This window comes from Bos indicus, chromosome 23 (genome assembly GCF_029378745.1).
Source record: "Bos indicus isolate NIAB-ARS_2022 breed Sahiwal x Tharparkar chromosome 23, NIAB-ARS_B.indTharparkar_mat_pri_1.0, whole genome shotgun sequence".
NCBI lineage: Eukaryota > Metazoa > Chordata > Mammalia > Artiodactyla > Bovidae > Bos > Bos indicus.
The window spans coordinates 28,175,963-28,194,200 of record NC_091782.1 but is presented as its reverse complement, the minus strand read 5'-3'; positions in this window follow the sequence as shown (position 1 = coordinate 28,194,200).

Below are 18,238 nucleotides of genomic sequence, written 5' to 3'. Positions count from 1 at the left end.
GCTTCAATATACAGGTTGCCCCAAATCACTCCAAAGCTATTGACATCTCATAACTCATTACTGGACACGTCATTGCACTCCAGAGAGAAGAAATCCAGCTCCACCAGCAGAACACTGACACAAGCTTCCCTAACCAGGGAACCTTGACAAGCCACCCATACAACCCCACCCACAGTGAGGAATCTCCACAATAAAGAGAACTCCACAAACTGCCAGAATACAGAAAGGCCACCCCAAACACAGCAATATAAACAAGATGAAGAGACAGAGGAATACCCAGCAGGTAAAGGAACATGATAAATGCCCACCAAACCAAACAAAAGAGGAAGATATAGGGAATCTACCTGATAAAGAATTCAGAATAATGATCATAAAAATGATCCAAAATCTTGAAAACAAAATGGAATCACAGATAAATAGCCTGGAGACAAGGACTGAGAAGATGCAAGAAAGGTTTAACAATGACCTAGAAGAAATAAAAATGCTATGCTATGCTATGCTAAGTCACTTCAGTTATGTCCGACTCTGTATGACCCCATAGATGGCAGCCACCAGGCTCCCCCGTCCCTGGGATTCTCCAGGCAAGAACACTGGAGTGGGTTGCCATTTCCTTCTCCAATGCATGAAGGTGTAAAGTGAAAGCGAAGTCACTCAGTCGTGTCCGACTCTCTGTGACCCCATGGACTGCAGCCAACCAGGCTCCTTCATCCATGGGATTTTCCAGGCAAAAGTACTGGAGTGGGGTGCCATTGCCTTCTCCAGAAGAAATAAAAAAGAGTCAATCAATAATGAATAATGCAATAAATGATATCAAAAACACTCTGGAGGGAACCAACAGTAGAATAACGGAGGCAGAAGATAGGATAAGTGAGGTAGAAGATAGAATGGTAGGAATAAATAAATCAGAGAGGAAAAAAGAAAAATGAATTTAAAAAATGAGGACAATCTCAGAGACCTCTGGAACAATGTTATACGCCCCAACATTTGAATTATAGGAGTTCCAGAAGAAGAAGACGAAAAGAAAGACCATGAGAAAATCCTTGAGGAGATAATAGTTGAAAACTTCCATAAAATGGGGAAAGAAATAATCACCCAAGTCCAAGAAACCCAGAGAGTCCCAAACAGGATAAACCCGAGATGAAACACCCCAAGACACATATTAATCAAATTAACAAAGATCAAACACAAAGAACAAATATTAAAAGCAGCAAGGGAAAAACAACAAATAACACAGAAGGGAATTCCCATAAGGATAACAGCTGATCTTTCAATAGAAACTCTTCGGGCCAGGAGGGAATGGCAGGACATACTTAAAGTGATGAAAGAAAATAACCTACATCCCAGATTACTGTACCCAGCAAAGATTTCATTCAAATATGAAGGAGAAATCAAAAGCTTTACAGACTAGCAAAAGCTGAGAGAATTCAGCACCACCAAACCAGCTCTTCAAAAATGCTAAAGGATTTTTTCTAGACAGGAAACAAAAAAGGGTGCATAAACTCAAACCCAAAACAACAAAGTAAATGGCAGTGGGGTCATACTTATCAATAATTACCTTAAACTTAATGGGTTGAATGCCCCAACCAAAAGACTGGCTGAATGGATAAAAAAACAAGACCCCTATATATGCTGTCTACAAGAGACCCACCTCAAAACAAGGGACACGTACAAACCAAGAGTGAAGGGCTGGAAAAAGATATTCCACGCATATAGAGACCAAAAGAAAGCAGGAGTAGTAATATTCATATCAGATAAAATAGACTTTAAAACAAAGGCTGTGAAAAGAGACAAAGAACAACAGTACATAATGATTAAGGATCAATCGAAGAAGAAGATATAACAATTATAAATATATATGCACCCAACATAGGAGCAACTCAATATGTAAGACAAATGCTAACAAGTATGAAAGGGGAAATTAACAATAACATGATAATAGTGGGAGACTTTAATACCCCATGCACACCTATAGATAGATCAACTAAACAGAAATTAACAAGGAAACACAAACTTTAATGATACAATAGACCAGTTAGACCTAATTGATATCTATAGGACATTTTACCCCAAAACTATGAATTTCACCTTTTTCTCAAGTGCACACGGAACCTTCTCCAGGGTAGATCCCACCCTGGGCCGTAAATCTAACCTTGGCAAATTCAAAAAATTTGAATTTAGAATGCTTCAAATCATTCCAAGCATCCTATGACCACAATGCAGTAAGACTGGATTTCAATTACAGGAGAAAAACTATTAAAAATTCCAACATATGGAGGCTGAACAACACTCTGCTGAATAGCCAACAAATCACAGAAGAAATCAAAAAAGAAATTGAAATATGAATGAAACGAATGAAATGAATGAAAATGAAAAAACAACAACCCCAAACCTGTGGGACTCTGTAAAAGCAGTGCTAAGGGGAAGATTCATAGCAATACAGGTATACCTCAAGAAACAAGAAAAAAGTCAAATAAATAACCTAACTCTACACCTAAAGCAACCAGAAAAGGAAGAAATGAAGAAACCTAAGGTTAGTAAAGGAAAGAAATCTTAAAAATCAGGGCAGAAATAAATGCAAAAACAAAAACAAAAACAAAAAACAAAAGAGACCATAGAGAAAATCAACAAATCCAAAATCTGGTTCTTTGGGAGGATAAATAAAATTGAAAAACCATTCACCAGACTCATCAAGAAACAAAGGGAGAAAAATCAAATCAATAAAATTAGAAATGAAAATGGAGAGATCACCACAGACAACACAGACATACAAAGGATCATAAGAGACTACCATCAGCAATTATATGCCATTAAAATTGACAACATTGAAGAAATGGACAAATTCTTAGAAAATACAACTTTCCAAAACTGAACCAGGAAGAAATAGAAAATCTTAACAGCCCCATCACAAGCACGGAAATTGAAACTGTAATCAAAAATCTTCCAGCAAACAATAGCCCAAGTCCAGACAGCTTCACAGCTGAATTCTACCAAAAATTTAGAGAAGAGGTAACACCTATCCTACTCAAACTCTTCCAGAAAATTGCAGTGGAAGGTAAACTTCCAAACTCCTTCTATGAGGCCACCATCACCCTAATACCAAAACCTGACAAAGATGCCACAAAAAAAGAAAACTACACTCCAATATCACTGATGAACATAGATGCAAAAATCCTTAACAAAATTCTAGCAATCAGAATCCAACAACACATTAAAAGATCATACATCATGATCAAGTGGGCTTTATCCCAGGGATGCAAGTATTCTTCAATATCCACAAATCAATCAATGTAATACACCACATTAACAAACTGAAAAATAAAAGCCATATGATTATCTCAGTGGACACAGAGAAAGCCTTTGACAAAATTCAAGATCCATTTATGATAAAAACTCTCCAGAAAGCAGGAATGGAAGGAACATACCTCAACATAATAAAAGCTATATATGACAAACCCACAGCAAACATTATCCTCAATGGTGAAAAATCGAAAGCATTTCCCTTAAAGTCAGGAACAAGACAAGGGTGCCCACTCTCACCACTACTATTCAACATAGTTTTGGAAGTTTTGGCCACAGCAATCAGAGCAGAAAAAGAAATAAAAGGAATCCAAATTGGAAAAGAAGAAGTAAAAGTCTCACTGTTTGCAGATGACATGATCCTCTACATAGAAAACCCTAAAGACTCCACCAGAAAATTACTAGAGCTAATCAATGAATATAGTAAATTTGCAGGATATAAAATTAACTCACAGAAATCCCTTGCATTCCTATACACTAATAATGAGAAAATAGAAAGAGAAATTAAGGAAACAATTCCATTCACCATTGCAATGAAAAGAATAAAATACTTAGGAATATATCTACCTAAAGAAAGAAAAGACCTATATGTAGAAAACTATAAAACACTGGTGAAAGAAATCAAAGAGGACACTAACTGATTGAGAAATATACCATGTTCATTGATCAGAAGAATCAATATAGTGAAAATGAGTATACTACGCAAAGCAATCTGTAGATTCAATGCATTCCCTATAAAGCTACCAACGGTATTTTTCACAGAGCTAAAACAAATAATTTTGCAATTTGTATGGAAATACAAAATACCTTGAAAAATCAAAGCAATCTTGAGAAAGAAGAATGGAACTGGAGGAATCGACCTGCCTGACTTCAGGCTCTAGTACAAATCCAGAGTCATCAAGACAATATGGTACTGGCACAAAGACAGAAATATAGATCAATGGGACAAAGTAGAAAGCCCAGAGATAAACCCACGCACCTATGGACACCTTATCTTCGACAAAGGAGGCAAGAATATACAATGGAGAAAAGACAATCTCTTTAACGAGTGGTGCTGGCAAAACTGGTCAACCACTTGTAAAAGAATGAAACTAGAACACTTTCTAACACCATACACAAAAATAAACTCAAAATGGATTAAATCTAAACGTAAAACTAGAAATTATAAAACTCCTAGAGGAAAACATACATACATCACTCTCCGACATACATCACAGCAGGATCCTCTATGACCCACCTCCCAGAGTAATGGAAATAAAAGCAACAATAAACAAATGGGACCTACTTAAACTTAAAAGCTTTTGCACAATGAAGGAAACTCTAAGCAAGGTGCAAAGACAGCCTTCAGAATGGGAGAAAATAACAGCAAACAAAGCAACTGACAAAGAATTAATCTCAAAAATACACAAGCAGCTCCTGTAGCTCAATTCGAGAGAAATAAATGACCCAATCAAAAAAATGTGCCAAAGAACTAAACAGACATTTCTCCAAAGAAGACATAGAGGTGGTTAACAAACACATGAAAAGATGTTCAACATCACTCATTATCAGAGAAATGCAAATCAAAACCACAATGAGGCACCATCTCACGCTGGTCAGAATGGCTGCTATCAAATGTCTACAAGCAATAAATGCTGGAGAGGGTGTGGAGAAAAGGGAACCCTCTTACACTGTTGGTTGGAATGCAAACTAATACAGCCACTATGGAGAATAGTGTGGACATTCCTTAAAAAACTGGAAATAGAACTGCCATATGACCCAGCAATCCCACTGCTGGGCATACACACCAAGGAAACGAGAATTAAAAGATACACGTGTGCCCCAATATTCATCACAGTACTGTTTACAATAACCATGACATGGAAGCAACCTAGATGTCCATCAGCAGATGAATGGTAAGAAAGCCGTGGTACTTATACACAATGGAATATTCAGCTCAATTCAGTCACTCAGTCGTGTCTGACTCTTTGTGACCCCATGAATTGCAGCATGCCAGGCCTCCCTGTCCGTCACCAACTCCCGGAGTTCACTCAAATCCATCGAGTCCGTGATGCCATCCAGCCATCTCATCCTCTGTCATCCCTTTCTGCTCCTGCCCCCAATCCCTCCCAGCATCAGAGTCTTTTCCAATGAGTCAACTCTTCGCATGAGGTGGCCAAAGTACTGGAGTTTCAGCTTTAGCATCATTCCTTCCAAAGAAATCCCACGGCTGATCTCCTTCAGAATGGACTGGTTGGATCTCCTTGCAGTCCAGGGGACTCTCAAGAGTCTTCTCCAACACCACACTTCAAAAGCATAAATTCTTTGGCGCTCAGCTTTCTTCACGGTCCAACTCTCACATCCATACATGACCACAGGAAAAACCATAGCCTTGACTAGACGGACCTTTGTTGACAAAGTAATGTCTCTGCTTTTCAATATGCTATCCAAGTTGGTCATAACTTTCCTTCCAAGGAGTAAGTGTCTTTTAATTTCATGGCTGCAGTCACCATCTGCAGTGATTTTGGAGCACAAAAAAATAAAGTCTGATACTTTCCCCACTGTTTCCCCATCTATTTCCCATGAAGTGATGGGACCAGATGCCATGATCTTCGTTTCTGAATGTTGAGCTTTAAGCCAACTTTTTCACTCTCCTCTTTCACTTTCATCAAGAGGCTTTTTAGTTCCTCTTCACTTTCTGCCATAAGGGTGGTGTCATCTGCATATCTGAGGTTATTGATATTTCTCCAGGCAATCTTGATTCCAGCTTGTGTTTCTTCCAGTCCAGTGTTTCTCATGATGTACTCTGCATAGAAGTTAAATAAGCAGGGTGACAGTATACAGCCTTGACGTACTCTTTTTCCTATTTACTCAACGATTAAAAAGAATACATTTGAATCAGTCCTGATGAGGTGGATGAAACTGGAGCCTATTGTACAGAATGAAGTAAGTCAAAAAGAAAAACACCAATACAGTATAATAACACATGCATATGGAATTTAGAAAGATGGAAACGATGACCCTATATGCGAAACAGCAAAAGAGACACAGATATATAGAACAGTCTTTCGCACTCTGTGGGAGAAGGCAAGGGTGGAATGATTTGAAAGAATAGCACTGAAACCTGAATATTATCATATGTGAAACAGATCACCAGTCCAGTTTTGATGCATGAGACAGGGTGCTCTGGGCTGGTGCACTGGGATGACCTTGAGGGATGGGATGGGGAGGGCAGTGGGAGGGGGTTCAGGATAGGGAACACATGAACACCCATGACTGATTCATGTCAATGTATGGCAAAACCTACTACAATACTGTAAGGTAATTAGCCTCCAATTAAAATAAATAAGTTAGAAAAGAAAGAAAAAAGAAAATAACTAGGCCATATCTGGCAAAAATATTTACATACACTGGATCACTTGAGGGTATGGTCAAGAGAAGTAGATTAGCAAGTCTTATGTTTACTCCTGATATCAATGATAGACAAAGTGTGTAAATCAAAACGAAGAAATTCTCTCTCTCACCAGGTTGGAAGTCTGAAGTCTTCCCTTAAAACAGGGACAATATCAAGTACAAAACAATGGGTATTCCATCTCAGAAGGCATTTGGAGAGCCCAGGCTAAAGAAAGCTTTCTATTAAATGGAGAAAACCACATTCTTCTAAGTCTAATCCCATTCATGTCAACAAGCTTATGATGAAAATTTGGTAATTGTTTGGAAGATAGAAGCCCAAGAATATACCAAAGGAAGGAAACAAAACAAAGAAAAATATTTCTAGGAAATATATCCATTAAAAAGTCAGAAAGAAGTTACTCATTTAATACTGAAGTAATTATGAAAGGTCTTGGCTGATTCATGTTGATGTATGGCAAAAATCACCACAATATTGTAATTATTATCCAATTAAAATAAATTAGTTAATTAAAGAAAAAAAAAAAAAAAAAAAAAACTCATGTAGATGTCAAAGAACTCCAGCAAACAAAAAAGGAAATATTTCGAATGTTCTCACTTTATGTAAAATTGGTAGGAAGAATGTAATTTAAGGAAAAAACATAAACAAGAACAACCCCCTGCTCAAAAAACAAAGAAAGAAAAAATATAGTAAGGAAGCACTTAGAAAAGTTAACAAAGGAAATCAATTTCTCAATTGACTTAATAAAAGAACCACAGGAAATGTGTAGGAAGAATGAAAACCAGGATTTCATATCATACATGTTTTTATTTATGGGGTTTTACAGGATATAAGTATTTCAAACCAGGTATTTCAAACCAAGATACCTGTTAGATAAAATAATAAAACAATTTTGCAACAATAATTTTATTTTGGTAGTAGTTTACCGAAATTGATTTTTAGTTTTCAAATGTTTCTGACTATGTCAGATTAAACAAGATATCTATAACAGAAAATGTCATTTGTATGATTAGGGTGAAAGTGAAAGTGTTAGTTGGGTCTGATTCTTTACAACCCCATGGACTGTAGCCCACAAGGCTCTTCTATCCATTTTGGAATTTTCCAGGCAAGAATACTGGAGTGGGTTGCTGCTCCCTTCCCAATCCAGGGACTGAACCCAGGTCTCCTGCACTGCAGGAAGATTCTTTATGTCTGAGCCACGAAACACATGTATAAGTCCTGAAAAGGTATTTTTAGAAGATGCCACAGCCATTGAGAAAATTAATGACTATATGTTTGGGTACAATGTTTTTGCAAGTCTGTTGGTTTCTGATTGTTTACACTTAATAAAACTGGGATAAATTAGTGGTCAATAGAAGGACTTCCAAATTAGCTTTGAAAGCCCATACTTTCTTATTTTATCATTTACTTCTGAAAGTAAAAAAAAATTGAATGGCACGGTTTTAACCAAATTCTTTCCATACTTTTCCACTTTCATTATCAAGAATTTTCAGCAAACAAATCTTTTACAAACAGAAAATAAATGGAAAAATTGATGTAGATGACTGATTTGTGTATTTGGGGGAAATATAATCTTCAGCACTGAGTCAACGGTGGAAAACAAATGCTGTGATTATACCATATAATCAAAGCAAAGTGTGAGAAGACTGTACTTTAAGCACTAATTTTATCTCTTTCTATAATGTGACTCTGGGCTATATTGAAGTCACTTATAAAGCTTTCGTATAAATTTCAAGAGATTAGATCATTTATAGAAATTGACATTTTGTTAAAAGACAGTGTTTGGGAGTCCTTGTGATTTATAGGTTTCAAGGTGTTTGCACTGTGCACACTGTCCTTTGTCCTACTTTTGGAGGAAAGCTCCCTGGCAGTGTTAATCCACTGTGTGGTCTTTCCCACATCTCTCCTGTGCTCACTAGACTAAAATATCTTTAATACTCACCTCTGCCTCTCAAGTTATAACCTTCCTAAATTTAGATGTCTTTTAGGATATACTTCCTAACTTAAAAAGGGGGAGAATAATGTAATCTCATATACATTACTGTGAGGAAAAACTCATCCTTCCAAAGCAAATAGGGTAGAAGAGGAATAGAAAAGAGATGTTATGTGGAAATGAAGAGAGATCGAAATTGAAAAAGCCTATCTTGAGGAAAACTGACAGGTCAGAACTTTACTCAAATGTGACATATATCTTGATGCTAAAATTCTGTTCACAGAAGGGCCTTGCCTTCTTGATATAGATAGAAATATGAAAGAGGTAATAATGGCATGAACTGAATTGCAAATGACACTAGGTAACTGAGTTGAAAGTTAAGATACTGACATAAAATCATGTAAAAACATGTCACTGTTTGACATATGGCAGGTGATCAGCAGAAGTTTCAATATTAAGAGTTTCAAAGATACAGGAAATAGATAAGAATAGCAAAGTACACAACGGAAAACTTACTGATACTTACCTCTTTCCTGTTCACTCTTCCCTGAAAAATAAAAGGAAGAAATAAAAATTAATTCCAAATAAAAGCATATTGTTGGGAAAAAAGGAGAACAAAAATTGGGATTCCTTTCATAGTTTACTCCGTGGTACAACTTGACCCATATTTGTGAAAACTGGAGCCATAAGGTTGCAAAGGATACCTCATCAGTCAGAGACAGTGTCATTTTACATCATTCTACCCCTTAGTGCAAAAGAAACTAAATTAGGAAATGAAACCATTAAGGAGAGTTAGGGTGGGAATTCTTTTGGGATGTACAAGATCAGCCATTCTTCTTTCATTGGGACATTCTTTTTCACTTTAAAATGGAAATGTACACACATGCACAAGACAGGTACTTATTAAATAGTGAGGAAGAATACAGAGAAGGCATGTATTTGTGCCAAACTGAATTTGTGGCCATAGTCGTGTGAGATTTATTATATTCATTGTTGTTGTTCAGTCGGTAAGTCATGTCTGACTCTTTGCAATCCTATGAACGCCAGGCTTCTCTGTCCATCACTATCTCCCCGAGTTTGCTCAAACTCAAGTCCATTGAATCAGTGATGCCATACACCGTCTCATCCTCTGTTTCTCCCTTCTCCTCTTTCCCTCAATTTTTCCCAGCATCACAGTCTCTTCCAGTGAGTCAGCTCTTTGCATCAGGTGGCCAAAATACTGAAGCTTCAGCTTCAGCATCAGTCCTTCCAGTGAATATTCAGGATTGATTACCTTTTGGATTGGCTGGTTTGATCTATTTGCAGACCAAGGGACTCTTAGCAGTCTTCTCCAGCACCACAGTTTGAAAGCGTCATTTCTTCGGTGCTCAGCTTTCTTTATGGTCCAGTTCTCACATCCATACGTGACTACTGGAAAAATCATAACCTTGACTATATAGACCTTTGTCAGTACACTGATGCCTCTGCTTTTTAATACACTGTCTAGGTTTGACATAGTTAATTTATATTAGCTATATTCATTAAAGTCGTATATTTCTAAGATACATTCCTCCAAAGCAAGAATGTAATTTGAATTGTTATAAGAAAGGAAGAATATTAAAGTTTGAATGAATCTATTAGGTTTTCTTTTGAAAGCTTGCAAGACAATAGTGCTTGTGTCCTTTACTTAATGTTTTCAGTATGGAGAGATATTTTTTAACTTCGTTTAAGATACACAATTCTTCCAAAAATATTTAATGAGATTTGTGGCTGATGTTTTGATAATTATGTAAATAAATTGCAAATCAATAAAATTAAAAATGAAAATGGAGAGATCACCATAGACAGCACAGAAATACAAAGGATCATAAGAGACTACTATCAGCAACTATATGCCAATAAAATGGACAACATGGAAGAAATGGACAAATTATTAGAAAAGTACAACTTTCCAAAACTGAACCAGGAAGAAATAGAAAATCTTAACAGACCTATAACAAGCACAGAAATTGAAACTGTAATCAGAAATCTTCCAGCAAACAAAAGCCCAGGTCCAGACGGCTTCACAGCTGAATTCTACCAAAAATTTAGAGAAGACCTAACACCTATCCTACTCAAACTCTTCCAGAAAATTGCAGAGGAAGGTAAACTTCCAAACTCCTTCTATGAGGCCAGCATCACCCTAATACCAAAACCTGACAAAGATGCCACAAAAAAAGAAAACTACAGGCCAATATCACTGATGAACATAGATGCAAAAATTCTTAACAAAATTCTATCAATCAGAATCCAACAACGCATTAAAAAGATAATACACCATGACCAAGTGGGCTTTATCCCAGGGATGCAAGGATTCTTCAATATCTGCAAATCAATCAATGTAATACACCACATTAACAAATTGAAAAATAAAAACCATATGATTATCTCAATAGATGCAGAGAAAGCCTTTGACAAAATTCAAGATCCATTTATGATAAAAACTCTCCAGAAAGCAGGAATAGAAGGAACATACCTCAACATAATAAAAGCTATATATGACAAACCCACAGCAAACATTATCCTCAACAGTGGAAAGTTGAAACATTTCCTCTAAAGTCAGGAACAAGACAAGGGTGCCCACATTCACCACTACTATTCAACATAGTTTTGGAAGTTTTGGCCACAGCAATCAGAGCAGAAAAAGAAATAAAAGGAATCCGAGTTGGAAAAGAAGAAGTAAAACTCTCACTGTTTGCAGATGTCATGATCCTCTACATAGAAAACCCTAAAGACTCCACCAGAAAATTACTAGAGCTAATCAATGAATATAGTAAAGTTGCAGGATATAAAATCAACACACAGAAATCCCTTGCATTCCTATACACTAATAATGAGAAAATAGAAAGAGAAATTAAGGAAACAATTCCATCACCATTGCAATGGAAAGAATAAAATAATTAGGAATATATCTACCTAAAGAAAGAAAAGACCTATATGTAGAAAACTATAAAACACTGGTGAAAGAAATCAAAGAGGACACTAATTGATGGAGAAATATACCATGTTCATGGGTCAGAAGAATTAATATAGTGAAAATGAGTATACTACTCAAAGCAATTTATAGATTCAATGCAACCCTAATCAAGCTACCAACGGTATTCTTCACAGAGCTAGAACGAATAATTTCACAATTTGTATGGAAATACAAAAAACCTCGAAGCCAAAGCAATCTTGAGAAAGAAGAATGGAATTGGAGGAATCGCCTGCCTGACTTCAGGCTCTACTAAAAGCCACAGTCATCAAGACAGTATGGTACTGACACAAAGACAGAAATATAGATCAATGGAACAAAATAGAAAGCCCAGAGATAAATCCATGCACATATGGACACCTTATCTTTGACAAAAGAGGCAAGAATATACAATGGGTTAAAGACAATCTCTTTAACAAGTGGTGCTGGGAAAACTGGTCAACCACTTGTAAAAGAATAAAACTAGAACACTTTCTAACACCATACACAAAAATAAACTCAAAACGGATTAAAGATCTAAACGTAAGACCAGAAACGATAAAACTTCTAGAGGAGAACATAGGCAAAACACTCTCCTACATACATCACAGCAGGATCCTCTATGACCCATCTCCCAAAATATTGGAAATAAAAGCAAAAATAAACAAATGGGACCTAATTAAAATTAAAAGCTTCTGCACAACAAAGAAAACTATAAGCAAGGTGAAAAGACAGCCTTCAGAATGGGAGAAGATAATAACAAATGAAGCAACTGACAAACAACTAATCTCAAAAATATACAAGCAACTCCTACAGCTCAATTCTAGAAAAATAAATGACCCAATCAAAAAATGGGCCAAAGAACTAAATAGACATTTCTCCAAAGAAGACATACAGATGGCTAACAAACACATGAAAAGCTGCTCAACATCACTCATTATCAGAGAAATGCAAATCAAAACCACTATGAGGTACCATTTCACACCAGTCAGAATGGCTGTGATCCAAAAATTTACAAGTAATAAATGCTGGAGAGAGTGTGGAGAAAAGGGAACCCTCTTACACTGTTGGTGGGAATGCAAACTAGTACAGCCACTATGGAGAACAGTGCGGAGATTCCTTAAAAAACTGGAAATAGAACTGCCTTATGATCCAGCAATCCCACTGCTGGGCATACACACTGAAGACACCAGAAGGGAAAGAGACACGTGTACCCCAATGTTCATCACAGCACTGTTTATAATAGCCAGGACATGGAAGCAACCTAGATGTCCATCAGCAGATGAATGGATAAGAAAGCTGTGGTACATATACAGCATGGAGTATTACTCAGCCACTAAAAAGAATACATTTGAATCAGTTCTAATGAGGTGGATGAAACTGGAGCCTATTATACAGAGTGAAGTAAGCCAGAAAGATAAACACCAATACAGTATACTAACGCATATATATGGAATTTAGAAAGATGGTAACAATAACCCTGTGTACGAGACTGCAAAAGAGACACTGATGTACAGAACAGTCTTTTGGACTCTGTGGGAGAGGGAGAGGGTGGGATGATTTGGAGAATGGCATTGAAACATATAAAATATCATATATGAAACGAGTCTCCAGTCCAGGTTCGATGCACGATACTGGATGCTTAGGGCTAGTGCACTGGGATGACCCAGAGGGATGGTACGGGGAGGGGGGAGGCAGGAGGGAGGAGGGTTCAGGATGCGGGACACATGTATACCTGTGGCAGATTCATGTTGATATATGGCAAAACCAATACAGTATTGCAAAGTTAAAAAATAAAATAAAATAAAACAAAAAATCAAACAAAACAAACAAAACAAAAAAAAATAGCTTTGAAATATTCACATTACCAATCTTCCAAATTTTAAAATTAGAAGATCTCTATCAAGATAGAGAAAATAATTAATAAAGTATTAATAAATATTATGATTTAAATAATAAAAAGTATAAAGAACAATTTGTAAGGTTGGATTTTGTTAAAAATAAAACAGGAAACCTTCAGTAATATATTTAGATACCTGGGAACACTTTGCTCCTATGTTCAAGTACAGTGTAAGAGTGATGTCCAAGTTCACACTTGACCAATGAATAATATCATATACTATTTAGATTTTCTTGAAGAGATCTCTAGTCTTTCCCATTCTGTTGTTTTCCTCTATTTCTTTGCATTGATCGCTGAAGAAGGCTTTCTTATCTCTTCTTGATATTCTTTGAAACTCTGCATTCAGATGCTTATATCTTTCCTTTTCTCCTTTGCTTTTCACTTCTCTTCACAGCTATTTGTAAGGCCTCCCCAGACAGCCATTTTGCTTTTTTTGCATTTCTTTTCCATGGGGATGGACTTGATCCCTGTCTCCTGTACAATGTCACAAACCTCATTCCATAGCTCATCAGGCACTCTACCTATCAGATATAGGCCCTTCAATCTATTTCTCACTTCCACTGTATAATCATAAGGGATTTGATTTAGGTCATACCTGAATTGTCTAGTGGTTTTCCCTACTTTCTTCAATTTCAGTCTGAATTTGGCAATAAGGAGTTCATGGTCTGAGCCACAGTCAGCTCCTGGTCTTGTTTTTGCTGACTGTATAGAGTTTCTCCATCTTTGGCTGCAAAGAATATAATCAATCTGATTTCGGTGTTGACCATCTCGTGATGTCCATGTATAGAGTCTTCTCTTGTGTTGTTGGAAGAGGGTGTTTGTTATGACCAGTGCATTCTCTTGGCAAAACTCTATTAGTCTTTGCCCTGCTTCATTCTGTATTCCAAGGCCAAAATCAGAGATACCAAAGGAATATTTCATGCAAAGATGGGCTCGATAAAGGACAGAAATGGTATGGACCTAACAGAAGCAGAAGATATTAAGAAGAGATGGCAAGAATACACAGAACTGTATAAAAAAGATCTTCACGACCCAGAAAATCACAATGGTGTGATCACTGACCTAGAGCCAGACATCCTGGAATGTGAAGTCAAGTGAGCCTTAGAAAGCATCACTACGAACAAAGCTAGTGGAGGTGATGGAATTCCAGTTGAGCTATTTCAAATCCTGAAAGATGATGCTGTGAAAGTGCTGCTCTCAATATGCCAGCAAACTTGGAAAACTCAGCAGTGGCCACAGGACTGGAAAAGGTCAGTGTTCATTCCAATCCCAAAGAAAGGCAATGCCAAAGAATGCTCAAACTACCGCACAATTGCACTCATCTCACACGCTAGTAAAGTAATGCTCAAAATTCTCCAAGCCAGGCTTCAGCAATATGTGAACCGTGAACTTCCTGATGTTCAAGCTGGTTTTAGAAAAGGCAGAGGAACCAGAGATCAAATTGCCAACATCTGCTGGATCATGGAAAAAGCAAGAGAGTTCCAGAGAAGCATCTATTTCTGCTTTATTGAATGTGCCAAAGCCTTTCACTGTGTGGATCACAATAAACTGTGGGAAATTCTGAAAGAGATGGGAATACCAGACCACCTGACCTGCCTCTTGAGAAACCTGTATGCAGGTCAGGAAGCACCAGTTAGAACTGGACATGGAACAACAGACTGGTTCCAAATAGGAAAAGGAGTACGTCAAGTCTGTATATTGTCACCCTGTTTATTTAACTTATATGCAGAGTACATCATGAGAAACGCTAGACTGGAAGAAGCACAAGCTGGAATCAAGATTGCTGGGAGAAATATCAATAACCTCAGATATGCAGATGACACCACCCTTATGGCAGAAAGCGAAGAGGAACTAAAAAGCCTCTTGATGAAGGTGAAAGTGGAGAGTAAAAAGTTGGCTTAAGCTCAACATTCAGAAAACGAAGATCATGGCATCCGGTCCCATCACTTCATGGGAAATAGATGGGGAAACAGTGGAAACAGTGTCAGACTTTATTTTTCTGGGCTCCAAAATCACTGCAGATAGTGACTGCAGCCATGAAATAAAAAGATGCTTACTCATTGGAAGGAAAGTTATGACCAACCTAGATAGCATATTCAAAAGCAGAGACATTACTTTGCCAACAAAGTTTCGTCTAGTCAAGGCTATGGTTTTTCCTGTGGTCATGTATGGATGTGAGATTTGGACTGTGAAGAAGGCTGAGCACCGAAGAATTGATGCTTTTGAAATGTGGTGTTGGAGAAGACTCTTGAGGTTCCCTTGGACTACAAGGAGATCCAACCAGTCCATTTTGAAGGAAATTAGACCTGGGATTTCTTTGGAAGGAATGATGCTAAAGCTGAAACTCCAGTACTTTGGGCACCTCATGAGAAGAGTTGACTCATTGGAAAAGACTCTGATGCTGGGAGGGATTGGGGGCAAGAGGAGAAGGGGACGACAGAGGATGAGATGGCTGGATGGCATCACTGACTCGATGGACATGAGTCTGAGTGAACTCTGGGAGTTGGCAATGGACAGGGAGGCCTGGCGTGCTGTGATTCATGGGGTTGCAGAGTCGGACACGATTGAGCAACTGATCTGATCTGACTATTTAGATTTTGAAAGGGCAATGAATAGAGAAGATTAACCCCCCATTTTTTGTGTCTTCTCTCATCATTTATGTTTTAAAAGAAGTATTGATTATGTCATAAGTATCCTCAAACTTGAAATAGCTGACAAAGATACTATGTATGTATGGTTTCCAAGAATATATATGTGAATAGAAACCTTCTCAGCCTCATGCCTTTTATGTTACCAGCTTCCTAATGACACCATGGGAAGTCCTTGTAAGAGAGAAGAAACCAGTCTTTAAAGGGATGGCATGGTATGAAGTGAAAAAAGAAGAAATGGAAAAGTAGAGAAGGTAGAGAAACATAAATGATCAGAATTAAAATGAGAGAAATTAAACACCAAAATATTGGGGTGGAACTAGTAGACTTGAGGAGGAGGCAAGCCAACACAAGACATTCAGACAAGAAGTCAGACAATATTAAATGATGAACCAGTCATTTTAAAGGGTATCAAGAGTAATGAGAACAAAAATGTTAGCTAGTTCTTTCCAAGGTTCTTCTAAAAAAAAAAAAAAGGAAAGATAAATGTTAGCTTCATGAGACAGAACTACAAAAAGAATGAAAATTTACTGAAAAGTTCATATCTAAAATGAATCCTATCCAGTTTCAGATAAACACACACACACACACATACACACACAAATTGGTTCAGAAGTCAATATTGCCCAGAGATATTCTACAGTAAATGAAAAAAGGGGAAATGCAATCAATTTAATTAATTGACAAACTTTTCAGAAATATTCTGGTGGTTAATTTGTAAAAAATATTCTTGATCCCTTTGGCAATATTTAGGCTTCTGTTGTCCTGTTTGTTAGCTTTAGTATGGTCATTGGCTGTTTTTACATGTATAAATCCATTCTCATGATTGCAGTAGCTACATTGTATAAAGATGCCACAAACACTGTATAAGGGAATACTGAAACACTTTTGGATAGGTAATACATTGTCAGGTTTCTGGGTGCCTCTTTAGTGCCAGTGATTAATTTGTAACCTTGTTGTATTTGAATTTCTCTTTTAACTCATCAGTTCAGTTTAGTTCAGTCACTCAGTCATGTCCGACTCTTTGTGACCCCATGAATCACAGCACGCCAGGACACTCTGTCTATCACCAACTCCCGGAGTTCACTCAGACTCATGTCCATCGAGTCAGTGATGCCATCCAGCCATCTCATCCTCTGTCATCCCCTTGTCCTCCTGCCTCCAATCCCTCCCAGCATCAGAGTCTTTTCCAATGAGTCAACTCTTCGCATGAGGTGGCCAAAGTACTGGAGTTTCAGCTTTAGCATCATTCCTTCCAAAGAAATCCCAGGGCTGATCTCCTTCAGAATGGACTGGTTGGATCCCCTTGCAGCCCAAGGGACCCTCAAGAGTCTTCTCCATCACCACATTTCAAAAGCATTAATTCTTCGGCGCTCAGCCTTCTTCACAGTCCAACTCTCACATCCATACATGACCACAGGAATAACCATAGCCTTGACAGGACGGACCTTTGTTGACAAAGTAATGTCTCTGATTTTCAATATGCTATCTAGGTTGGACATAACTTTCTTTCCAAGGAGTAAGCATCTTTTAATTTCATGGCTGAAGTCACCATCTGCAGTGATTTTGGAGCCCAGAAAAATAAAGTCTGACACTGTTTCCACTGTTTCCCCATCTATTTCCCATGAAGTGATGGGACCAGATGCTATGATCTTCGTTTTCTGAATGTTGAGCTTTAAGCCAACTTTTTCACTCTCCACTTTCACTTTCATCAAGGGGATTTTTAGTTCCTCTTCGCTTTCTGCCATAAGGGTGGTGTCATCTGCATATCTGAGGTTATTGATATTTCTCCCAGCAATCTTGATTCCAGCTTGTGCTTCTTCCAGTCTAGCGTTTCTCATGATGTACTCTGCATATAAGTTAAATAAACAGGGTGACAATATACAGCCTTGACGTACTCCTTTTCCTATTTGGAACCAGTCTGTTGTTCCATGTCCAGTTCTAACTGTTGCTTCCTGACCTGCATTCAGAGTTCTCAAGAGGCAGGTCAGGTGGTCTGGTATTCCCATCTCTTTCAGAATTTCCCACAGTTTATTGTGATCCACACAGTGAAAGGCTTTGGCATAGTCAATAAAGCAGAAATAGATATTTTTCTGGA